The sequence below is a fragment of the Schistocerca nitens genome, chromosome 5 (assembly GCF_023898315.1).
Source record: "Schistocerca nitens isolate TAMUIC-IGC-003100 chromosome 5, iqSchNite1.1, whole genome shotgun sequence".
Lineage (NCBI taxonomy): Eukaryota > Metazoa > Arthropoda > Insecta > Orthoptera > Acrididae > Schistocerca > Schistocerca nitens.
This window is the reverse complement of record NC_064618.1, coordinates 281,005,659-281,032,092: the sequence shown is the minus strand read 5'-3', so window position 1 is coordinate 281,032,092 and position 26,434 is coordinate 281,005,659. Positions and strand designations below refer to the sequence as shown.

The following is a 26,434-nucleotide window of genomic DNA, read 5'->3' as shown; positions in this document are numbered from 1 at the left end:
ATTCATGTCATGGCCTCCATGCTCTCCCGACTTAACCCCCATGCGATTTCTTTCTGTGGGGTTATGTGAAAATTCAGTGTTTAAACCTCCTCTACCAAGAAACGTGCCAGAACGGCGAGCTCGCATCAACGATGCTTTCGAACTCATTGATGGGGACATGCCGCGCCGAGTGTGCGAGGAACATGATTATCGGCTTGATGTCTGCCGAATCACTAAAGGGGCACATATCGAACATTTGTGAATGCCTAAAAAAACTTTTTGAGTTTTTGTATGTGTGTGCAAAGCATTGTGAAAATATCTCAAATAATAAAGTTATTGTAGAGTTGTGAAATCGCTTCAATCATTTGTAATAACCCTGTATATATTCTTTACTGTCGTTTCTTGTTAACAATATCAGCTTAATCCCAAGTATAAGCAGCTTTCACTCAGTTAATACTCGGCAGAAATCCAGCCTGCATTTGGATCGGACTCTTGGGCAGAACAGTGTGCAGTATACTGCTGCATCAATTTTCAATATGCTAGCACAAGAATTCAAAAATCTTAGCTGTGTTCCACGCGCTTTCAAATCGAAACTGAAGAGTTTCTTCATGGGTCACTCCTTCTATTCTGTTGAGGAGTTCATTGAAAAATTAAGTTGATTGTTATGTTATATTGTTGATTTGCGTTTACTTAAATTTAGCCGCCCGTTGTGGCCGAGCGGTTCTAGGCGCCTCAGTCTGGAACCGCGCGACCGCTACGGTCGCAGGTTCGAATCCGGCCTCGGTCATGGATATGTGTGATGTCCTTAGCTTAGTTAGGTTTAAGTAGTTCTAAGTTCAAGGGGACTGATGACATCAAATGTTAATTCCCATAGTGCTGAGAGCCATTTGAACTTAAATTTATGGACTGATTTATTTCGGGTTCATAAATATATTTTAATCTGTTATCACTTTTATGTTGTAATTTCATGTACTGACACGTTCCATAACCTTGGAGATTCGTTGCTCGGTTTGGTCCAACGGAACTTGACGTGAAAAAATAAATAAAAATAAAATTCAATGGGACCAACGACCTCTCTGTTTGCTCCCTCCCCTAAATCAGTTAACCAACCAACCGACAGATTTATCACCGTTTTTTTTTCCTTTACTTTATTTTTTTTTACACTAGAGCTGAAACAATTCATTATGTTCATCTTCAAAAATCTGGAACATCCGATGTATTAAAGAGGCTCATGTGTGCCAAACTCGAAAAAAATGTCTTTTGCTTTTTAAAGAGTTTTTGTTACCACGATGTTGTAGCTAGGCAAGAAATGCAGCACGAGAACTTTGGTCGCGCACGCTCACTGTCAGACAGATGAGACTCGACACCTAGGTTAAATACGGATTATTGGGTTGGCACCTCGTGTTAAATCTCTCCCGGCGTGCGCAGGCGCAGATGGCAGCACTGGAGCGCTGCACCACAGCAGACGCAGGACGCGGGCGGCGCCAGTGTTGACTGCACGACATGTGAGCATCTGCGCGGTCAGCGCGTCTGGCGCTGCAAAAACCGTCTGCAGCGCGCTCGTTCTCACGCCGCTCGCATCCCCGCATTCGCTCCGTGGCCACCACCATTTTCAGTTATACTGAGCATCTTCGTATTCCTTACTTCGACAGCACCACGGAAATATTGGAGTATGCGTGAAACTACATTCGCCTTACGTGTTTTACATCTACATCATACTCCCAAACCACCTAACGGTGTGTGGCGGAGAGTAATTCTCGTACCACTAACTGATGCTCACTTCCATGTTCCACTCGCGGGCGTGGAAAGAAGGTCGGCAAGCCTCTGCATTTGCTCTAACTTCTCGAATTTTCTCTTCACGGTAATTTCGTAAGATGTATGTGGAAGGAAGAAATATATTGGCCGACTCTTTACGGAATGTGCTCGTTCGAAATTTCAATACCTAGCCTAGCCGTGATGCACAATGCCTCTCTTGTAACATCTGCCGCTGGAGTTCGTTCACCAGCTCTGTTAACGTTCTCGCGCCGACTAAGCGAACCCGTAACCAAATGCGCGGCTCTTTGTTGTATCTTCCCTATTTCTATCAGTCCTACCTGGTAAAGATCCCAGAGTAACGAACATTACTCAAGAATCGGACAATGGAAAAGCCAAGATGTTACAATATCATGAAAAGGAAAGTTGCTACTCTCCATAGAGCGTAGATGCTGAGTCACGGCACAACAGTCTTTTTGTTGTGCGTATCTGCGGCTCAGCGTCTCCGCTATATGGTGAGTAGCAACTTTCCTTTTCATAGTATTTCACTACTGGCCATTAAAATTGCTACACCACGAAGATGACGTGCTACAGACGCGAAATTTACAACGTGCTGACATGAGGAAAGTTTCCAACCGATTTCTCATACACAAACAGCAGTTGACCGGCGTTGCCTGGTGAAACGTTGTTATGATGCCTCGTGTAAGGAGGAGAAATGCGTACCATCACGTTTCCGACTTTGATAAAGGTCGGATTGCAGCCTATCGCGATTGATGTTTGTCGTATCGCGACATTGCTGCTCGCGTTGGTCGAGATCCAATGACTGTTAGCAGAATATGGAATCGGTGGGTTCGGGAGGGTAATACGGAACGCCGTGCTGGATCCCAACGGCCTCGTATCACTAGCAGTCGAGAAGACAGGCATCTTATCCGCATGGCTGTAACGGATCGTGCAGCCACGTCTCGATCTCTAAGTCAACGGATCGGGACGTTGGCACGATAACAATCATCTGCACGAACAGTTCGACGATGTTTGCAGCAGCATGGACTATCAGCTCGGAGACCATGGCTGCGGTTACCCTTGAGGCTGCAACACAGACAGGAGCGCGGCTGCGATGGTGTACTCAACGACGAACCTGGGTGCGCGAATGGCAAAACGTCATTTTTTCGCATGAATCCAGATTCTGTTTACAGCATCATGATGGTGGCATCCGTGTTTGGCGACATCGCGGTGAACGCACATTGGAAGCGTGTATTCGTCATCGCCATACTGGCGTATCACCCGGCGTGATGGTATGGGGTGCCATTGGTTACACGTCTATGTCACCTCTTGTTCACATTGACGGCACTTTGAACAATGGACGTTACATTTCAGATGTGTTAAGACCTGTGGCTCTACCCTTCATTCGATCCCTGCGGAACCCTACATTTCAGCAGGATAATGCACGACTACATGTTGCAGGTCCTGTGCGGGCCTTTCTGGATACAGAAAATGTTCGACTGTTGCCCAGGCCAGCATATTTTCCAGATCTCTCACCAATTCGTCTGGTCAATAGTGGCAAAGCAACTAGCTCCTCACAATACGCCAGTCACTACTCTTGATGAACTGTGGTATCCTATTGAAGCTGCATGGGCAGCTGTACCTGTACACGCCATCCAAGCTCTGTTTGACTCAATGCCCACGCTTATCAAGGCCATTATTACGGGCAAAGGTGTTTGTTCTGGTTACTGATTTCTCAGGATCTATGCACCCAAATTGCGTGAAAATGTAATCGCACGTCAGTTGTATTATAATATATTTGTCGAACGAATACAGGTTTATCATTTGCATTTCTTCTTGGTGTAGCAATTTTAATGGCCAGTAGTGTATTACTCAAGAATCGTACGGCCATGTAAGGCACTTTCTTTGTGGACGACTTACATTTCACTAACATTATTCCTATGAATCTTAGTCTGGCATTCTACTTAAAGTCACTCTGGATAGTTACTCGTAGATATTTTAGGGTAGATACTGTTTCCAGCAATTTTTCATCAGTAGAGTAATGTACAGTAGCGGATTTCTTTACCTATACATTCACAATATATCATATTTACACTGAGGTGAGCCGGCCGCGGTGGTCTAGCGGTTCTGGCGCTGCAGTCCGGAACCGCGGGACTGCTACGGTCGCAGGTTCGAATCCTGCCTCGGGCATGGGTGTGTGTGATGTCCTTAGGTTAGTTAGGTTTAAGTAGTTCTAAGTTCTAGGGGACTTATGACCTAAGATGTTGAGTCCCATAGTGCTCAGAGCCATTTGAACCATTTACACTGAGGTGACAAAAATTATGATACACCTCCTCACATCTTGTCGGAGCTCCTTTTTTTCCGACGTAGTGCAGCAATTCGAGGTGGCATGGACTCAAGTCGGTGGAAGTCCTCAATAAAAATACTGAGCCACGCTGCCTCTATAGCCGTCCGTAATTGCGCAACTGTTGCCGGTGCAGCATTGTGTGGACAAACTGACCTCTCTATTGTCCCATAAATATTCAATGGGATTCATGTCGGGCGATCTGGGTGGTCAAATTGTCTAGAATGTTCTTCAAACCAGCTGCGAACAACTGTGGCCTGGTGACAAGGTGTACCGTCATCCATAAAATTTATTTCGTTCTTTGGTGTACCAGTACCGAACATAACCATTTCTAGTCAATGATTGGTTCAGCTGGACGAGAGGATCGAGTGAATTCCATGTAAACAAAGCCCATAGCATTATGGAGTAACCACTAGCTTGCACAGTGCCTTGTTGTCAACGTGAGTCCATGGCTTCGAGGATGGGTCTGCGCCACGCTCAAACCATACCATCAGTTCTTACCAAAAGAAAGAGGGACTCATCTAACCATGCCATGGTTTTCCAGTCCTCTAGGTTCCAACCAATATGCTCAAAGCCCAGGAGGGGCTTTGCGAGTGTTGTCGTGATATTAGCAAAGGCATCGGTCGTCTGCTGTCATGTCCCATTAACGCCAAATTTAGCCGTATTGTCCTAACCAGTGTTGCTTGTCTGTCAGCACTGACAACTCTGTGCAGGCGCCAATGTTCTCGGTCCTTAAATTTCGTATTCTCGGCAAAGTGTTGATACTGTGGATTCCGGAATAATGAATTCGCTAACAATTTCCGAAATGACATGTCCGATGCGCCTAGCTCCAACTACCGTTCCGCGTTCAAAGCTTGTTAATTCCTGCCGTGCGGCTAGAATCAGATCGGAAACCTTTTCACATGAATCACCTGTGTACATACGACAGCTCTGACAGTGAACTGCCCTTTTATACCTCGTGTACGCGATATTACCGCCTTCTGTGTACGTGAATATCGGCATCCCACGAGCATTTGTCACCTCGGTGTATCTACAATCAGCGTCAACTGTCAGAGCCTGCACCATTCAACAATCCTCTGCAGGTCATGTTGCAAATTTATATCGTCTTCTTGCGTTGTTACTTTCATTTAGACAATTATTAAGCTGTGGAAACAGAAATCGTCACCACTCGCACGTCTTCCATGTTGAAGCCCGGTCAGTCTTCCGCTTCTGTCCCGCCCCTCGCCACCCTTCTACAACGACACGCCCGAACTTACACGGTCTGTAATTTCCAACATTTCTGGAACCAATGCCCTGAACGAGATCAGATAGCACGCAATATATGAATGTCAGTAAATTTTTTAATTTAAAAAATAACAGTCTTATTTTGAAGCTTTAGGTAAGTAGTACTTAGTTCAAACAAGTAAAAGTCATGTTTTATATAAACTGATTTCCCACTTCGTCTGCCCCTGGTAGCTGAGTGGTCAGCGCGACGGAATATACCTAACGGTCCGGGTTCGATTCCCGGGTGGGTCGGAGATTTTCTCCGTTCAGGGACTGGGTGTCGTGTTGTCCTTATCACCATCACTTCATCCTCATCGACATGCAAGTCGCCGAATTGGCGTCAACTCGAAAGACTTGCACCAGGCGAACGGTCGACCCGACGGGAGGCAATAGCTACACGGCATTTCCATTTTATTTCCCACTTTTGTTTTCATTGCGTCTATAACTAAAGTCTACTTCCACAGCTGCATGTTGTTGCGAATGGAACTGATATTCTCTATAATTTTTCCGATTATAATGACCACTAACTACTGACCTCTCGCAAAGCTATTACTATCCAAACTGTTTCTATCGTGTTGTCCTCATGGAGTCCAACTAATTGTACCTTTGCTCAAATTTCACTACCTGAAAATATTCCTTCATTCAGTGAGAATGACCGTATAACACATATATTCAGTTGTCTTTTTCCAAGTCAGGGAACTATTTGTCATTAGAATTTATTAATGATGGCAAATGAACCGACAGCAAAAGAAATGAACAGGGGAGTACAAACGGCTTACTGTCGTTTTGTTAAACTGCACAGTGTTTTCAAAACTAAGCTTCCAGCGCATTCGAAACTGGAAAGTTTACAATCCGTATGTACTAACAGTTTCCGCTTACAACGGTGCGAGACGGAGTTTTAAGGTGAATATCATTGCAAAGCTGGGGTATGATCAGCAGCTGACGCAGGCTTGCATGTGGGGAATTGATAGGAGAGGGTGGGAAACAAACGAGTCGATTAGGAATCTGACGTATTTATGATTGTTCAAATGTTTAAATGTGTGTGAAATCTTATGGGATTTAACGGACAAACAAACACACCCATGCCCGAGAGAGGGCTCGAACCTCCGCCGGGACCAGCCGCACAGTCCATGACTGCAGCGCCCTTAGACCGCTCGGCTAACTCCGCGCGGCCATTTATGATTGTAATGAAATTGAAATTGTGGCGGGCGGGAGAGGTAACCAGGCGAATTGACGGCAGATAGGTGAAGAATGTTCTTTACTGGATTCTTAGGGATATGAAAAGCCTGGAAAGACAACCTAATAATGGTTAGGTTGATCACATGAGAACACATCGACGTGTATCGTAGAAGACTATAATGCATGAATGAATACACAAAGACCGTTATACAGCAGTGTATGTCAAGCGGCTATGATCCATTAAATTTAAGAGTCTACCGAAATAATGATAACAGAGATTATTGTGACTCCGTAAACTTTCCAGGCGTAGTAATTGATGATACTCATATCGGATCTCCAGTCGGAACATAGTCATATTGACACAGTATTTCAGCGGCCCACCTGGTCGCCATCTACACATGAGTAAGCCGTCGCACTAACTCGCCGGAACTGAAGTCAAACCACAGCGGCGACCCCTTTATACACCGCATGTAGGCCCACGCGCGTGCGCGAACGTTAACCGCCATCTAGCGCAAAGCACTGCAGTGCACCGGTGTTGACACTCGCAGAAACAATAAATCGAACATCAAACACCGTTGACCCTTTTGATGACAGAAACAAAGGCCGCTGTCCTTTAATGTCAAACGAAACAGGGTTCCAAACATTGCTTAAAGGATATTCCTTATCTCTGTTAATAATATTGTCAGACAGCCGGATTTCAATAGCTTCTAGTACTACACAGTCCTAATAACGTGACGTAGGGTCAACAGCTTGTGTCTCATTATACAATACTTCATGTCCTTCAGTAAGACAGTGCACTGCGACCGTAGATTTTTCTGGCTGAAATAAACGCGTATGGCGATGTTGCTCTACGCATCGATCCTGGACCGTACGAATCGTTTGTCCAGTATAGGCTTTCCCGCAATGGCAGGGAATTTTCTAGACACAGGGCTTCCTCAAACCTAACTCATCCTTCACTGAGCCACGCAGCAATCTAGTCATAGCTAGCGGACGGAATACACTTTTAAAATCGAATCTCTTTAAAATTTTTCATATTTTTGAAGATAAGCTTCTCACGAAAGGCGGTACGCCACCGATTTCCTTCATCTTCTGTTAGTTCCGCGGAGGTCCAGTCTGTAGAGCACGACGGATCTGATTGTCGGTATAACCATTCTGCTTGAACGCTGCTTTTGGATGATCCCGTTCTTGTGTCACACTACCTGCATCTGCATCCTGGACAATATCAGACTGGGTCCACGCAAACGCCGTCAGTACACAGTCTTCGAAGTTCCAACGGCTTTCTTCGCAGTCTGCAGTAACGGATGGTGACACCGGTCGACACGTCGCGATTAATCTCACAGCCAAACAACTGGGCGATGCTACGCAGGCAGTATTGGAAAATAACCCCATGAGGGTAATTATGTTCCGTTATGACTCTAATCAGTTGTCTACTGGTATTATTGCAGGGTGTAACGCCTCCCAATGGACTTAGAAATTTCTCTACAAAATCTTTGGGGTCACACCTGCGCTTGTGATCCGACATATACAGGGTGTTACAAAAAGGTACGGCCAAACTTTCAGGAAACATTCCTCACACACAAAGAAAGAAAATATGTTACGTGGACATGTGTCCGGAAACGCTTACTTTCCATGTTAGAGCTCATTTTATTACTTCAAACCACATTAATCATGGAATGGAAACACACAGCAACAGAACGTACCAGCGTGACTTCAAACACTTTGTTACAGGAAATGTTCAAAATGTCCTCCGTTAGCGAGGATACATGCATCCACCCTCCGTCGCATGGAATCCCTGATGCGCTGATGCAGCCCTGGAGAATGGCGTATTGTATCACAGCCGTCCACAATATGAGCACGAAGAGTGTCTACATTTGGTACCGGGGTTGCGGATACAAGAGCTTTCAAATGCCCCCATAAATGAAAGTCAAGAGGGTTGAGGTCAGGAGAGCGTGGAGGCCATGGAATTGGTCCGCCTCTACCAATCCATCGGTCACCGAATCTGTTGTTGAGAAGCGTACGAACACTTCGACTGAAATGTGCAGGAGCTTGTAGAGCAATGAGTCGCTGTAGAGTAATGAGTCGCATGTCAACACAAGCACCGAAGTCAACAATACCTTCCTTCAATTGGGCCAACTGGCGGTGAATCGAGGAAGTACAGTACATACTAACGAAACTAAAATGAGCTCTAACTTGGAAATTACGCGTTTCCGGACACATGTCCACATAACATCTTTTCTTTATTTGTGTGTGAGGAATGTTTTCTGAAAGTTTGGCCGTACCTTTTTGTAACACCCTGTATAAATTTATTACTCTACACTTGGTGGTCATCTACAGTAAACAATTTATTCCAGCTGTCTTATTGCTGTCCACGATCAGTTACTGTGTCCCTAGTTCCCAGTGCTTCCACGCCCACTTTTTCTCATATTCCTCTTGCTGTCACACACTCGTTCAGATGTAGACGATTTTTCCTGCACAAAGCAGACATCTAAGTACTCTCTCATTCTCCCTCAATTTTCTCACATTTTGTGGTATTTTCCCACAATTTACCCACGTGTTCCGTCAATTTTCGTAATTTTGCCGTTTTTTGTCACTTCCGCTCAAGTGGTCATGATGTCACGTTTGGCCACGTATTCTAAATTTACTTGTAAATGTAGTACAGTTGTCAACACCTAGCACAACTGTGCTGTTTTTCTGTACGTTTGTTGGTATTTGAGGCCGAATAGTGAAGTAACCAGTATGCTGGCTGAGCGGCAACAGAAATACGTGTTGCATGAGAAGATTCAATATGACGAGCATTTGCGCTGGACGGTTACTCCCCCGGATGTAAATTGAACGGCTGGCTGCTTGGCGGTCACGGTGACAATCTCTCCAGCCTCTGAGTGTCTGGTACGGCTCGAAATGTACGCAATGCCAGCATGCGGGAATCTAGTACTTTCCAGGACAGCGCAACTGCGACTCTCCGACAGTCGACGGACAGAGCGCGCTTCGCAATAGCAAGTGTGTGCAATCAGAAGGCTCTTTGTAGCTGGATATGTTTAATGTAAGGTGGAAACTTTGTGGTGGAGGAGGATGCTTGTGTTCTCAAATGTCGGTGCATACAGCACCTCGGATATATTTAGTGCTACAATCTATTTTGAGCGGAAATTTAATTACCTGATTTGCAAAATGTTTGCGTGTGGTTCTGAAACATTGAAAAGATGTTTTATTATGAAGAAGAATAATCTAAGATGGTGGTGAGTGTTTCAAACATTCCGCATCCAAATAAACAGAACTACTGCCCAGAATTTCCCAGTTATTAAATAATTAATGCAATTAATTTTTAAATAAATAAACAATATGTTGCTTGAATTTACCGCCCATTTTGTGCCAAGATGTCCTCCCAGTCCAGCAGCTCAATACAGATTGAGTCTTTTTCGCGCCAATTTACAAATGAGTGACATAAGGGGGGGGGGGGGCGACTGAGGGAGGGGAGGGCAGGCAGGGGGATTTCCCAGGAGAGGAACAAGTGGCTCAGAACTGAACAAGTGTCCCTTTTCCCAGAGGGTTGGGGAAGGAGGAGGGGGAGGGGTGGGAGATTCCTCAGAAGTACAGATTATCCCCAAGCTGTCATAATCAATCACCAAGGAGGCATAAATGAATAAGCATAAGAATAGGTATCCCCAGAGTGTCAGAAATCAATTAGCATAAAAATAGGTTAAGGGATTATGTCATCAATTTAATTAATTATCATGTTCTTGTTGCAGTCTTCAGTCTGAAGACTGGTTTAATGCAACTCTGTACCTATTCTATCCTTGCAAGCTTCTTCATCTCTGAGTAACCACTGCAGTCTATGTCCTTCTGAATCTACTTGTTATATTCATTTCTTGGCTTCCCTCTACGATCTTTACATCCCTCCCCCCCTTCCCTCACACTTCCCTCCAGAACCAAACTATGATCCCTTGATGCCTCAGAACGTGTCCTACCAGCCGATCCCTTCTTCTAGCCAAGCTGTGCTACAAATTTCTCCAAAATTCTGTTTAGTACTTCCTCATTTATTATGTGATCTACCCATCTAACCTTGAGCATTCTTCGCTAGCACCACATTTCAAGTCCGCCCCGATAGCTGCCGGCACGGTGGCTCAGCGTGTTCGTTCAGAGAGCCGGTTGGCCTCTGTAATAAAAAACTGAGTGGGAGGATCAACCACCGAACTTGAACAGGATGTCTTGCGACGTCCGCAACGACCAAACACAACGATCAATAACGAAAAAAAAAAAAAAAAGAAAGAAAGATATCTGAGTGATCAACGTGACGGATTGCTGTCCTACAGGTCCGGGATCGATTCCCGGCTGGGTCGGGATTTTCTCCGCTCAGGCACTGGGTGTTGTGTTGTCATCATCATCATTTCATCCCCATCCGGCGCGCAGGTCGCTCAATGTGGCGTCGAATGTAATAAGACCTGCACCAAGGCGGCCGGACCTGCCCCGTAAGGGGCCTCCCGACCAATGAAGCCAAGCGCTAATTTCCATTTTTACCACATTTCAAAAGCTTCTATTTGTTCTTGTCTAAAATGTTTATCGTCCATGTCTCACTTTCATACATGGCTACACCCCATATAAATACTTTCAGAAAGGACTTCCTGACACTTAAATCTATACTCGATGTTGAAAATTTCTCTTCTCCAGAAACGCTTTTCTTGCCATTGTCAATCTACATTTTATATCCTCTCTACTTCGACCGTCATCATATACTAGTCTAAGTGTCTCGTTTCCTAATCTCATTCCCTCAGCATTGTCATATCAATTTGATATCAGAAGTGCGCCATGATCGGCTTTTTCCTGATACTGAAGCATTATTACCAGTGTCGCACTGCTATACCAGGTCCCAGTTTGACTAAAAACTCACAACAGATGTCGGTACAACGGAAAGCTACTCACCTGGCCCAGGTCGATGGTGAGGTTGACCTCGTTGTACTTGACGCCCCTGGAGAGAGGCGGGCTCTGCCACCACGTCTCCGCTCCGTCCACAGCGTACGTCGCGGGGTGGGCCTTCTCCGGCCTCGTGGGGTCGCAGTAGTCGCAGACCTGAAGACAAAACCATACTTTGGCAAAGCTGTCGCACTGTCCGTGACAAATACAAGGTATCAACACTTTCATTGGCAGACACAGTCACTCAACCTCTTCGCAACTGATCAGTTTCGACCGTTTATCTTTTAAAGGGCATAAAACGAAAATAGTAAACCTTAATTAAATAATTAAAAACAAAAATACTGTAATATGCTGTGACGTAGGCGGAAAGAATAGATAAGACTCCTTTTGGATTTTGAAAATCTCTGAGAGGAGTGGCAAGTTATTCAAGGTGGTGTCTAGAATCTGTGAGACTGTGGACATGCTATTGGACTTTCGGAAGGAAATCATGCCCGCAATCTAGAAGGTGGCAAAGGCAGATAAATGCGACACTATCGTGCAATGAGCTTAATAGCTCATGCATCTAACATGCAGACAATTATAATCTACAAAAAATGGAACATAAAATTGAGGATTCGTTAGACGCCGATAAATTTTATTTTAGTAAACGTAAAGGAACCAGAGAGAGATTTGTGATTTTGGCTTGACTCCAAGGTAACAATTCAGAAAAAAGACAGAGACATTTTCATAGGATTTACTGACCTAGACAAAGCGCTCGACAATGTAAAATGGTGCTAGATACTCGGAATCATTAGAAAAATAAGTACAAGAATTAGAAACAGACGGGTAATATACAAAACGTACAAGAACCAAAAGAAAAAAATACAGAGTACCAAGAGAGAGAAATAAAGCGGAATAGAGAAATGGTTGGATTAAAAAGGCTATAAGACAGGGAGTAATATTTCTCCCTTAATTTTCAATCTGTACGTTAAAGAAGCTCTGAGGAGAACAAAAGAAACGTTGTGTGATGAGAATAAAGGAAAAGTTCAGGAGTTGGTTTAAAATTCACGGTTATAGGATGTCAATGATAAGACTACCTGATGACATTGCTATCCTCAGTAAAACCGAGAAAGCATTTCAAGACATACTGACTGGAATGAATAGTCTACTGAGCACAGATTACCAACTGGCGGTAAACCGAAAAAAGACGAGTGTAATGAGAATCAGCACAAATGAGATTAGTGGACAACTTACCATCAAAACTTGGGACCACGAAGAACACATTGGAAATAAAATACCACATGACAGACGAAGCAAGGAGACTATAAGAAACAGGCTGGCACCGGCGAAGAGGGAATTCCTTCTTATAAGAAGTTTGGTAATATTAGACACAGATTTGTGGAAGAAATATCTCAGAATGTACGTCGGTAACATAGATTTGTATGGAAGCGGCTCATGGACAGTGGGAAAACCGGAAAACAAGATAATCGGAGGGCTAGAGATGCCGTGTCAAAGAAGGATGCTGAAAATTAAGTTGACTGATAAGAACTGAGGTGGTCTACCGCAGGATCCGAGAAAAAAAATTCAGAAAACATTGACAACAGAAAGGGGCAAGATGACTTTTATTGCCCTACAGAGAGCCATAGAAGGCCAAAACTGCAAGGTGATGATATAGTTTGGGCTGTGTCCACCAAATGATAGAGAACTTTGGGTGTATAAGCTTTTCTGAGCAGTTAGCACAAGACACGAAGTCGTGTCACCACATAAAACTAGTCAGAAGACTGAATTTAAAAAAAAGAAAGAAACAAAAAGTGATATTACACGTAATAAGCAGAATACTGTAATATCTTGTGTATCCACATGTCATGAGCTGTCACAATCGATGGAGGTGAGGGTTTGTATTCTTATTTAAGCACAAATAGTGGTGCCACGAAGTGTGTTAGCTGCGTGAGTTACTTACATCCCGACCAAGTTCCATAGTATAGAAATAACGCTTATACTTTAATCAAAGTTTAAATTTTTAAAAATGTAACAATAATTTGAAAATTTAAAAACTTTTGCTGTCACCAACTTCAGAAAAGTTCTTGTAACGTGCCAAAATCAGGTGTTAGACGATATGGGCAAATTTGTCACCTCAGCCCATTACGGAAATAATTTACAGACCGATGTACGAATAAAGAAATGTTGTCACTGTAACATATTTTGTTATGTTGATAATGCGTTAGGTATGTACTGTTAGAGAAAAGCGCGAGGGGTGAAAAGGACGCCTGTAATTCTGTGGTGGTGAGTTTTCCAGTCAAGCAGTATTCTGAGCGGCGAAGATTGTATTTAAAGCTGCAGCTGGCCGCTGTCTGAAGTAACGACGGCGAACCACGACAATCTGAAATTGTCAAAAATGCTAATAACGCTGTTTGTATAATCGTTCTTCTTGGTTCTTTAACGGTGTTGATGCTTTTAATAGTCAGTACAGTCCTGAAAGTGGAACGACTTGGATGAGGTCGGAGAGTTAACTGTACGTTACAGAATTAATTGTTGGTAGTAGATGTGAGCAGGTGCAATTATTAGTCGATGTGGAGTCCGATTTAGTGTTTCGATATTTTGGAATTGTGGTCCGGCCAGAACCCTTTCATGATGAAGAGTGGTATCGGAATGAATTGTAGGGACTGGTTGTCTGGAAATTGCTGAGGGTGCGTAGTGACGGTTCATTTAGCGTATGATAGTGAAGGCTTGCGTATTGTAATAATGTCCTGCACTTTTTATTACGGTGACGGAACTATACATTCATAATACAGTTTAGCTGGCCCGAAATTTTGTAAAGAGTTTCTCCTGATTTTAGTAACTTGTTTGGGACAGTAAAGAAACCATTATGACGAGTCACGAAAGTGCTATTAACCTCTTCAAAGGAAAAACAATGTGAGGTAGGTGTCCGAAGTGCTGACCAGTTCATCTAATCATGAGACAGTCAGGAGCCAACGGCTGAACAAGTTCAGATTTTCCTTACTAAAGTTGTATGCAGGGTCAAAGTGGCGGTGGCGACTTTTTTCGTTGTTATTTAGAGTTTGGTTAGTTCTTCTGTCGCACACGAACATTCCAGAGCGTTGGCGAAATTATTGTACTGGCATTCTAAGAAATAAAGAGCTTGTTATTTATAAAAAATAAAAGCCAAGGTTCCCGACTCGTCATTTTACCTGGTAAAATATTTAAAGAACAATTTCATGGATATCTATGCAAGCAGTGGAAAGATATCAAAAAAGAAAGAGAAGAAAAATAATTAAAAGTATATGAGTAATAGTATCCATTGCAGTTAATAAGAAAGAAATATTACTAATTTTATAGCGCGTATAGCTTCAGAACAACAGAAAAAACAATATTGGAGTGAAAGTTTTGAACTCTACTGCTGAGTAGGCGCAATTGGTTTTGCGTGAGAATAATTATGACTAAATTACTGAAAAGAAATCGATAGGATAGTATAACAGCAATCCAATTACGAGAAATATGTATATGTGTTATGAAGTCCCATGCTTCTTGACAGAGCGTAGGGGAACAATGCAGGAGATCCGCACCGCCGTACTGGTCAAGGCTCGAATGGAGGTGGTTTGCCGTTGCCTTCTTCCGACCATAATAGGGATAAAGATGTAGGGGCAGTTGAAAAGCCCTGACCCTGACAGGAATCGAACCCAGGACCCTGTGCTCGGGAAGCGAGAACGCTGCCGCCAGACCACGAGCGGTTGACATACGCGTTACACTACATACCAATCAGATAAAGGTTTGAAGAAATATTATTGTGCAATTACTTTAATAAAATATCAAGCGTAAATAGTATATCGCTGACTCTGAGGTAAAATTTACCGTCGCCTGCTTGTGGACAAAGTTAAGGAACAAAAGACAGAATAAATATTCACAGTTTTGCGGAAACGGGAATAAGCAAGTAAATCGATAATTTTATAATTTAGCTAACGATCTGTATTTTATTGTACTTTAAAGAGTATAATTTTCAAGGTTCTTAATGCGGTGCTTATTCTGCTCGGTCTATACTCAGTCAGGGATATAAAATTAGTTCACAATTCGTGAAGCATATGCACGATTTAGTATCGCTATTAAGGAAATTAGTTATCTTCTACAATTATTTTATGCGTTTGGTACAAGGACGAATGAGCATTAATAAATGATAAATAGTGCGGTTTCCTCAGAAGAAGATAGTTGTGCTGACAAGTCATTTCAAAAATAAAACTCTACGTATTCTGTGGCCCACAGAGTCACGTAGTCAAAGTTACGTACATATATTAGCTAACTGAATGACATTGATAGACTGGTTGATATTTACTGAGTGAACTGATTCACAACTAATGATTTTTTTTCTTCTTAGGTTGGGTTCTTTCTGGTAACGAAATATCATACAATTATGTGGGATAAGATGGTCATGAAGGACTAGTTATAGTCTTCATTACAACAACTGTTGCTCTAAAAGTCAATAGTCTGTTCAGCACAGGAGAAAGACGACGACATACTTATCATGTACGAAAAATCTTTTAAAACTTTGGAATCATTGGTTAGAATACCGATACAGATGCGCTTCTGCAACACTGATTGTGCGAGCGAATAGCGTCGGTCTGTATTGGGAAGAAGGAACATACTTCGTATAGTGATAAAACGTAACTTACCCTGTAGTAACCCTTGACTTTGCACATTAAAATGAATGTATTTGAATATCAACAATTCTAAACTCATAGATATTGTAGGAATGTGTGTGTGTGTGTTTCACATCTTCTCCTTACCCATTGGAGCGATTGCAACGGATCTTGGTACACATACCACTCACTGTCAGGTAACAATCGCTGTGGAGGTAAGAACCACCTAAGGTGATATGACGTCATAACAATGATTACTTCTTTGCTACCAACACTATTCGCAACACATTTTGCAGACAGTATCACATATGCCACCGAATGTACCTACAAAATTATATCACGGTATTACACGTAATTCAGAGGATATGACATCATAAACATTGAGATGCTTGGAAAACAGCTGCATCATGCTTGACGTTTAAATTTATTATTTCTTTACTACTAACTCTATTCAGAACATATTTCGAAGGCAATATTCACATATGCCGCTGAATGTGTCTACAGCAATATATCATTCTACGACATATAATTCAAGAGATATGACATCATAGACACTGAGATGTGTGAAGAAATGTCGTGTCATGGATAAAGTTTTAACACTTTTGTTCTTTGCTATTAAGACATTCCTATAGTCGAGTCAACTTATGGAAATCTCTGACACCTGACAGCGCTTTTGACAGCTTTCAACTGTGAAGCGCAAACTACTGTAGGCGAAAGCAATAACCACCATATATAGACCCATGCAGAGTCATTGCTGTAGACGTTTACAAAATCAAGTTGTAGTAACGTGAAGCAACTGCGCTCAGCATACAGAAACTATCGGGGATCTTTCACACTGATTCTACGGCATAATTTCTAAGATGTTTTCACGAATACATGGAATTGAAATATTTTCCATACTACACTCCGAGCACAGTTTTCGTTTTTTCCTTTCATTTCTAATAGAAAACTGGCAAACTGAACACCCGGACAATGCCGGATTTGTTAGCTAGTATTGCAGTTAGTTTGGTGTACCGTCCTCAGAAAACACTACTCTTCCGGACCAGTGTGTTGTTTTCGTCTGGCTGGAACTGAAGCCAACGAGGCGTTCAGCAGCTGAAAAATGTGCTGATGGCTGTAAGTGGGCAAGGGTAGGAGGAATGGCTGCAACTTATGGCCAACAAGTGAAGTCCACAATTCAGTGCGGCGTTCCTCATTCGTCACTGATATGGGACGTTTTGGCCCCTCCTCTGAATTTTAGTTATTTACCAACCGTGTAATAACGGACGGTTCGAAATTTTGTGTGTAGTCCGGAATTCAATTTAACTGTTTAAACTTTTAGACTGGGATTTTTCTTTTCAAACTGTTATCATGGTTTTAAAGTGTAATGTTTATGAAAACTGCAAAACCCGAAAGGATATATTGTAAGTAGGCTGTTTAGGTTTTTTTATTGGTAACGCCACCTCTGTATGAAAATCACTGGCTGTGCTGTGTGCAGTCTGTGGCTGCTTTGCATTGTTGTAATACTCGCCATGGTAGTGTTAGGCAGCTGGCTGCGAACAGCGCGTAGCGTTGCGCAGTTGGAGGTGAGCCGCCAGCAGTGGTGGATGTGGGGAGAGAGATGGCGGAGTTTTGAAATTTGTCATGAACTGCTATACACACACACACACACACACACACACACACATATATATATATATATATATATATATATATATATATATATATATATATATGATGATATCAAGGTAAATACATTGTTTGATCTCTATTAATATCTTTCATTTGCTAACTATCCCTATCAGTAGTTAGTGCCTTCCATAGTTTGAATCTTTTATTTAGCTGGCAGTAGTGGCGCTTGCTGTATTGCAGTAGTGGGAGTAACCAAGATTTTTGTGAGGTAAGTGATTTGTGAAAAGTACAGGTTAATGTTAGTCAGGGCCATTCTCTTGTAGAGATTATTGAAAGTCAGATTGCGTTGCGCTAAAAATATTGTGCGTCAGTTTAAGGACAGTCGTGCATAATTGTTCAACGGGGATGTTTCATATGTCGACCCTTAGCCGAGGATACCTCACTGGAATCTTCTGATTTTTTTCTTGTAGTTTGTGTAATTAGTGTAGCTTTTGTTTATTGCTAGCGCGTAATTGTAGAGAAAATCTCCTTTGTAGTTGCAGTCTTTCATTGTTGTACAGTAAAACAGTTGTGGTATGCATGTAGATTTGCACCAAGTATTTCGCAGCTGCAATTAACTAGATATTATTTTCAGTGCTATGTTATTGTGTTCCCCTATTTTTGCTCTTCAAATTGTGTTTTTCTGTGTTGTCGTGTGAAATACTGTGACAACAATGGCGTGTGAAAAACGTAATACTAGGCTCCAAAGTAAACTGAGAAATGACAGTGAAAATGAAAGCAGTGTGTTAGCGCCACCGAGTAATGAATTAACTGATGTTCAAATTAGTAATTTGTGCATAGGGAAATGGAGCGTGCGGCAAACAATGGCGTGGACAGGGAAACAATTAGTGAAGAGGGAAGCATTATCGATCGATCGGTCGGCGACAGCTCGCCTCAGGAATCGGGAATGACAGAACACAATATTGCAAATACTGTAGACTTAGGTTTTGGGTCCTCACCGTTTTCTCAAATGAGTCAAGACACATTTTCTGCTTGTCAAAATGTGAATGTTGCCGGTGAAAATGCACTGCCAAAAAGCATAGAGAAACAGATTCCGGACACTAATACATTATTATTGCAATTAATGCAACAAATGGAACAAAATCAGAGACAAACACAGCAAAAGCTTGAAAAATTAGACACAATGGAACAAAATCAGAGACAAACACAGCAAAAGCTTGAAAAATTAGACACAATGGAACAAAATCAGAGACAAACACAGCAAAAGCTTCAAAAATTAGACACATTGGAACAAAAGCTTCAAAAGTTAGACTCAGTGGAAAATAAGCTTGAACAAACACGTGAAGATTTAACAACCGAGTTACATAACATTGAATCGAAATGTCAAAAAGTCTGTAATGATGTAAAAACACAAATTTGTGAGCATTTTCAACCTATTTTTTCGCGGCATGAAAATGCATTACAGAATCACGAAGCAGCCATAAAAGAACTGCAAATTATTGTTCATGAAAATCATGAGACCTTGCAAGCTAAAATTGACTCAGTTGCATCTACAGATTCGGTTACGCAACTTGCAAAAACCCAAGAAAACTTAAAGGACACAGTAGAAAGACACATGGAGGAAATTAGTACATTATCAGAGAAAGTAGTTGAACTTTCGGATCAGCTAAATAATTTATCTACGAAGGTAGATGATAATCTGAATGACACAAAACCGGTAGTCCTTAATGACACAGAAGAGAGCGATCAAATTAGGAAACTGAAACAAAATCTGAATCAAATTAATACGCAACACCAAGTAGAAATCCGGGAAGTACAAGATCAGCTGACACAGGTAATGCAAGAATTACGTATTTCAGAGGACACTCGCGCTCCAACACGGGATGAGGGACTTAGAAATACGGAAAAGCCGCAAAATAATAACACAGGGCATTTCGGAAGTTATGAAAGAAATTGGCAATGTGCACCGAATTTTGAGATGGAACGGCCGACACGACCTAACAATGACCGATATGCGACTCGCCGACATGATGATTTTGACTATAAGCTGTTCATTACTACACGTAAATTCAAAACATTTAAGAATTCTGGCAACGACATTCATCCACAAGCATGGCTCCATCAATTCTCTCATTGTTTTCCTCCCAACTGGTCATTAGAACACAGATTAGAATTTATGTGTGGCTACTTAGAGAATGAACCAGCTGTAAGAATGCGATCGGTCATTCACGATTGTCACAGTGAAGGAGAATTTTACCATGCCTTCCTCTCAGCATATTGGTCTCAAGCTACACAAGACCGAGTAAAACATAGCATCATGATGATGAAACACTTTGAACAATCTGAATTTTCCAGTCTTGTCAAATATTTTGAAGACATGTTGCATAAGAATCAGTATCTTTCAAACCCATACAGCCCCTCAGAACGCATCCGCATTTGCTTAATCAAATTACCTGAACATTTACGACATATTATTTTGGCAGGACGTTGCAAAGACGACATTGAGGCTTTTCAGGGACTGTTACAGGAACTGGAAATTGACACTGACAATCGCGGAACGCAGGAGCACAACAATTACAGATCACATCCGTCGCAATTCCGCGATGAAAGAAATAATAACTGGACACGACAAGGCTATTCTCACAACACATATCGTGACCAAAACAGACACCACCCGTATGACAACCGTTGGCAGAGTAGTAATAATTACAGGGAAAGATCACCTCTCCGTGGTAGTGACTATCACAGAGACAATCAGAGAAACAGACAATTTGGGAACCAAAATAATTATTATCAAGGGAGACAGAATAACTTTAGACGCAGCGGTCCAGCGCGCAGTTACGATTCAGGGAGAAATTCTCCACCACTTAACCGACAAGAAAGAAACTACAGGAACTACAGACATGACGACAGACGATGGGATCATAACGACAGACCTGAATTGCATCAGAACTGGCGGGATTTAAATAGGGCAGGGCCCTCTCGTCACGGTGAATTTGTAGAAGTTAGGTCTCCAAATCCCAATAACGACGCGCGCCAACAAAGAGACAATAGGCAATGACTCACACCGCTGGCAGCAACAAAACGCACTTGTGAAACTGATGACGCAGCTGCCGTAGTTAGTAATTACGTAAAAATGGAAGACATTAGGGACATCTTACTCCAGGAACACGACGTAAAACTTAACAACATTGCATATCCTGTGATTCACATTACTGTAAATGACGTAAAATTTACGGCAGTACTTGACTCTGGCAGTCCCATCTCAGTAATTAGTGAAACAGCTTTTAGCAAATGCAACAAATCGAACGATTGCCCCACACTTCCGTTACGTAAGATTAAATTACAAGGTGCAATCTTTGGAAAAAGTGTAGATGTACGCCAACAAACCAATTTAGAATTCTTTTGCCAAGGCCACAGCTTTTCTATGAACTTTCTTATTGTTCCATTATTGTCGACGGAAATTATATTGGGAGTAGACTTTTTGAATGAATACAAAGCAATCTTAAACTTTCATGATGCTGAAATAAGTTTAGAGAAAGAAGGTAAGTCAATAGATTTGAAATTTGAAGATTGGCTCTCAAACCATGACGAGGAAATTAATCGGCTTTACCTTCTGTTAGACATCAGTTCGGAGTTTTCTACGGAACTAGACACTAACAATCACTCTGCAAGTACTGACAGGGATGATATCGACGACATAATTGATACTAATGAGTTAATTCAAAATAAAATTCAAACAATTGAGAACTGTAATGACATTGATAGGCAGGACCTTTTTGAGATTTTACTAGCACATTCCACAGTTTTTACTCCCAAAACAGGAACAATCAATGGATTTCAATACCAATTTCGTGTTCGTGAGCATACGAAATTTTTTGTTAGACCATATGTAATTCCAGCACATTATAGGGACCGTGTTAGAACAGAAATACAATCTATGCTTGACGAGGGCATTATTGAGCCTGCAGTAAGCTCATACAACAATCCATTACATGTTGTTGAGAAGAAAAATGGATCGATCAGGCTTGTCTTAGATTCGAGACAAATCAATACTATCATTATTCCTGAAACAGACAGGCCGCAAACATTGGAAGAACTTCTTCAAAATTTTAATGGTGTAAAAGTGTTGTCTTCCATTGATCTCAGATCCAGCTTTTATCAGATCGAACTTCATCCAGAATGTAGAAAATACACAGCTTTCCTTTGTTTCGGTGTTTGTTATCAGTTTCGGAAACTTCCCTTTGGTTTGAACATTTCTTCAGCAGCATTCATTCGCGGGCTAAATTCCATATTACCTGAGTTCTTAAAACGTCACATCACCTTATATGTGGACGATATTCTAATAGCAGAAGCTTCATGGGAACAACATAATCGCATCCTCAACAGTTTGTTACGTATTTTTGCAGAATCTGGAATTACAGTTAACTTGGAAAAGTCTGAATTCGGTAGGTCAAAGGTGAGGTTTTTGGGACATATTATTTCTTCTGAAGGCATTCAGCCGGATCCTGAAAAGTTAGAAGCAATCAGAGCCATTCCAGTTCCATCCACAAAAAGACAAGTCCGCAGTTTTCTGGGTCTCGTAAATTTTTACCGTCGTTTTCTGAATATGCAAATTCTTGTTACACCAAAACTTTGTTCTCTCACTGGAAAAAACACTATTTGGAACTGGGACGAACAAGCACAATTGGAATTCAATTCTTTGAAAGAATCGCTTCTTAACGCGCCAATACTAGCTCATCCAGATCTATCACAAGATTTCTGCCTTAGCACGGATTCTTCTAAAGTCGGACTTGGTGCCCATTTATTTCAAGAAGCCATAGAAAATGACACTACTGTTCAGAAAACCATTGCTTTTGCTAGCCGAGTGCTAACAAAATCTGAAAAAAATTATTCCGTTACTGAATTAGAAGCTGTAGCTATCGTTTGGGCATTTAACAAATTCCGTTTCTTTCTTTCTGGTAAGCACGTAAAAGTATACAGTGATCATCGTGCATTACAATTTCTTATGTCTTCAAAATTAAATCATGACAGGTTAAAACGTTGGGCATTGTTTCTGCAAGAATTCCGCTTCACAATAGTCTACATTCCCGGCAAGGAGAACATTGTTGCGGACGCACTGTCACGCGCACCAGCTGGGCTTGAGAAAAGTAACATAGAAGGTAACCTCGAGAAAAATTTCAGTATTCTTTACATTCAGAAAGTCGCCTTTGAAAACTTCATCACCACATCTTTAAAGGACATTGCTCATGAACAAGATAAAGATCCGATTTGGAAAGACATCAAAAGCAAATGGCATGAAAAGACACACACACAGATTCGGCATTATTATCTGGTTAGAAACAACATACTGTTCAAACGCTGCACTGTTGATGACAAGCTATGGGTACTTTGCATTCCTGACGATTTTGTTAATAAGCTCATTTGGTACATTCATTTCAGCTACGCACATTTTGGTCCACGAAAATGTTATCATATTCTTCGAACGACTTGTTATTTTAACAATATGGAAAAGAGAATTCGAAGAGTCTTGTCTATTTGTAAACTTTGTCAAAAGGCGATACCATCTACTATCTCACATCGTGCTCCGTTGTTTCCTATCATTCCTTCTAAATTAAAAGAATTTGCTGCAGTTGATCTATTGGGACCCCTTGTCAGAACATCGAATGGATTTTCGTACGTTCTAGTCGCTGTTGAACTTACTTCCAAATTTGTTTCTTTCACTCCGTTACGTAAAGCCACTGGACGATCTGTATCCAACGCCTTTGTTAAAAATTTCTTACGTGAAGTTGGCCACGTTGCTAAAGTCATTTCAGATAACGGACCGCAATTCAGATCTGCTGTTTGGTCACGCATGCTTCGCAAGCATAAAATCAAACCTGTTTTTATCTCATTGTACTCACCACATTGTAACCCCTCCGAACGGATTATGAAAGAAATCAATAAGCTTTTCAGACTTTATTGTCACAGAAAGCATCAGCATTGGGACAGATATTTACACTTATTTCAAAACGTGCTGAATGAAATGCCTCATGATTCCACTGCTTTACCACCTACTCTTGTACTAAAGAATGAAGAACCACCGAACAGAATCAGAGAGCTTGTACCTTTCCCGAATACACGTAAATTTCGACACAAAGATATAATTGATTTGGCTCTTAAAAATGTAAAATCTGCAGCAGACAAAAGGAGAAAACTACATGGTAAAGCAAATGCAAAGAAATTGTATATTGGTCAGAAAGTTCTCATTAAAGCTCATTCATTGTCACATAAGAAGAAACACTTGAGTCACAAATTCTTTCTAGTTTACAATGGACCTTACAGAATCCGACGTATACCACATGATAATTGCGTTGAAGTTGAAACTCTGCGTACTAGGAAGAGTAAAGGTTTACACCACATTTCACACGTAAAACCGTTTTTGAGAGATAATGTGCTTTTTTAACTTGAGATTTAATGCAACATTTTGGTTCACTTGAAAATACATTCTGGATTTAAAGTACTTTCTGTGAGATACCAGATGACACAGTGGTTAGTTTATGTGACAGCTACACGATTTGTATCACGACGCTACTAATGAGTGACAGTTTACAATGTTGCTGTTGCAGTGTTTCTGTTTTATATCTGCACAGTTTTTCTGTATTGTTCTGGAAAGTAAAACATGTTTTAGTAGTAACTTTTGTGGTATAGCAACAATGAGACGGCCTTTTTCGTGGCACAACAATACGTTACTGTACAGTACTTTCTTCATCACGCCAATAAGCGTAATAACTACGATATCTATACACAAAGCATTTCACTTTTGTTTATGATGAGGTAAGTACATTGACTTCTGCAGAACTTAGCTTTCGGAGGACGATAACTACGACACTTCCACAGAATTATCTTACAGCAAGACGCACATTTAGCGCTACAGGACACGCATTTGAGAGATTAATTTTGTACTTATGCCATTTATTTTTCAAGATTTTTGAATTACAAAGAAAGTTTTCCATGATACATTTCATTCCATTGCTGTAATCTGTAACACCTGAGGGTATAATTACATTAATCCTCAGGGGGGTACACGCTTACTTTGGTTAATGTTAGTCAGGGCCATTCTCTTGTAGAGATTATTGGAAGTCAGATTGCGTTGCGCTAAAAATATTGTGCGTCAGTTTAAGGACAGTCGTGCATAATTGTTCAACGGGGATGTTTCATAATATGTTTCAGAATAGAACTTAATACCACGGACTAGGTGAATGACAATGGTATGTAAATAAGGATTACGAGAGGATAATGAAAATTTTCCGGATTTTTTAAAAAAATGACACTTGTTTATCAATATAGCATGTTACTGTCAACTAGAGCGACGGAATGTTTAAGTTTATACAGCCATTTCAAGGATCCGCGTTATGTGTTATTCGTTCAGACTGATACACTGGAACACCCTGGCGTCATTACATTCTTTGCTTTCGACGGGTGGTCGGCAACAGAAACTGCCAAAAATTTGTGAAGTTCTGCAAGTGTCTGTTCCTTCGTTGTAAATACTTAATAAAAAGGCAACTGAATTCAAATGTAGTCGTATTTCTCTTGAAGATGATCACTTGAATCACATTCCAAAACTGCAAACTAAGACGATAATATCCAGCAAGGGCACAACATGGCATTGAACGATCGGCGATTAATGGTGCATGCAATACACGACGCTACAAGTGTATCAGGGGAAAGATGTGCGATACATTTTACACGGAAAATTGACAACGAGAAAGCTTTGCAACAGATGAGTATCGACATTGTTGACTGTTGAGCAGCACGCGGAGTCGAAATTCTAAGCAATGTCGGGATCCCATTGAAAAGAATCGACATTTCCGCCAGCCGATTTGTTACTGTATGTAAGACGAGGGTCACCACCTGACGTCGTAAAAGCGGCCGTAATACATGGAAGTGGAGGGAAGTCGGTGGCAGCCAGAAAGGAAGCATTCGAACGGAACGATGTAAAGTGAAAAGTTCTCTTTAAATTAATCGTAGAAATTGTGGTAAAGAAATCTTCATGAAAGAGATCGCTTACAAAAACCTCGTTCGACCGACAGTAAAGTACTGCTCAGAGCAGCATTCCTACCGTACAGGGTTAACGGTGGAAACAGAGAAAGAGTAGAGCAGCATGTTTCGCCACAGATTCATAATGTAGGGGCAGAACCGTTATGTAGAATGTAGATGCTAATCCAACTCTAGTGCTAGTTGCTACATGTGAAGCTTTGTGCATCACGGAGAACTTAACTGTCAAAATTCCGAAAAGAGTCGACTAATGTTTTACGTGCTCCTACTTGTCACGGAAAGACCCTGAAAGTAAAAATGAGATAGATTCGAGCTCAATCCACCATTCGTTCTTCCCTTGCACCATTCGCACATGGAATAGTGATGAAATGACTATGGTACACGAAGCACCCTCCGCCTCACACCCTATGGTGACTTGGACTTCCTATTTACACATGTAGATGCAGATGTGTATGTAGAAAAGGAGAAGTGAAACAGACTACTATAAGGGTAGCAGAAATGTAGAGTTTCCTTGGATACAAAAGAGATTAATCTTATTAATCTGCTTGCAAAGGGCGAAACAATAATGCACAACAGCAACATAAATCGCGTGTATCAAATAGATTAAAAAAGTGTGTTCAGAGAATTGGATTAAAAAACACATATTCTTCTTCACTCTAGGGAAAAGCAACTACCTATAAAGGTGCTTCGGCAATGGGAAAACTGGGGGATTTGATGTACAAAATCGTTGTTGTTGTTGTAGTCTTCAGTCCTGAGA

General features: G+C 41.5%; 1 protein-coding gene across 1 annotated transcript in view; it reads right to left on the bottom strand.

Moving 5' to 3' along the window:
- The window catches only part of LOC126260846 (laminin subunit alpha), a 405,465-nt gene that overhangs the window by 341,918 nt on the left and 37,113 nt on the right, over window positions 1–26,434 (bottom strand). The window contains exon 2 of the mRNA XM_049958250.1: window positions 11,432–11,578. The gene's annotated coding sequence lies outside the window, so the exon portion shown is untranslated. The remainder of the gene's footprint in view (window positions 1–11,431; window positions 11,579–26,434) is intronic.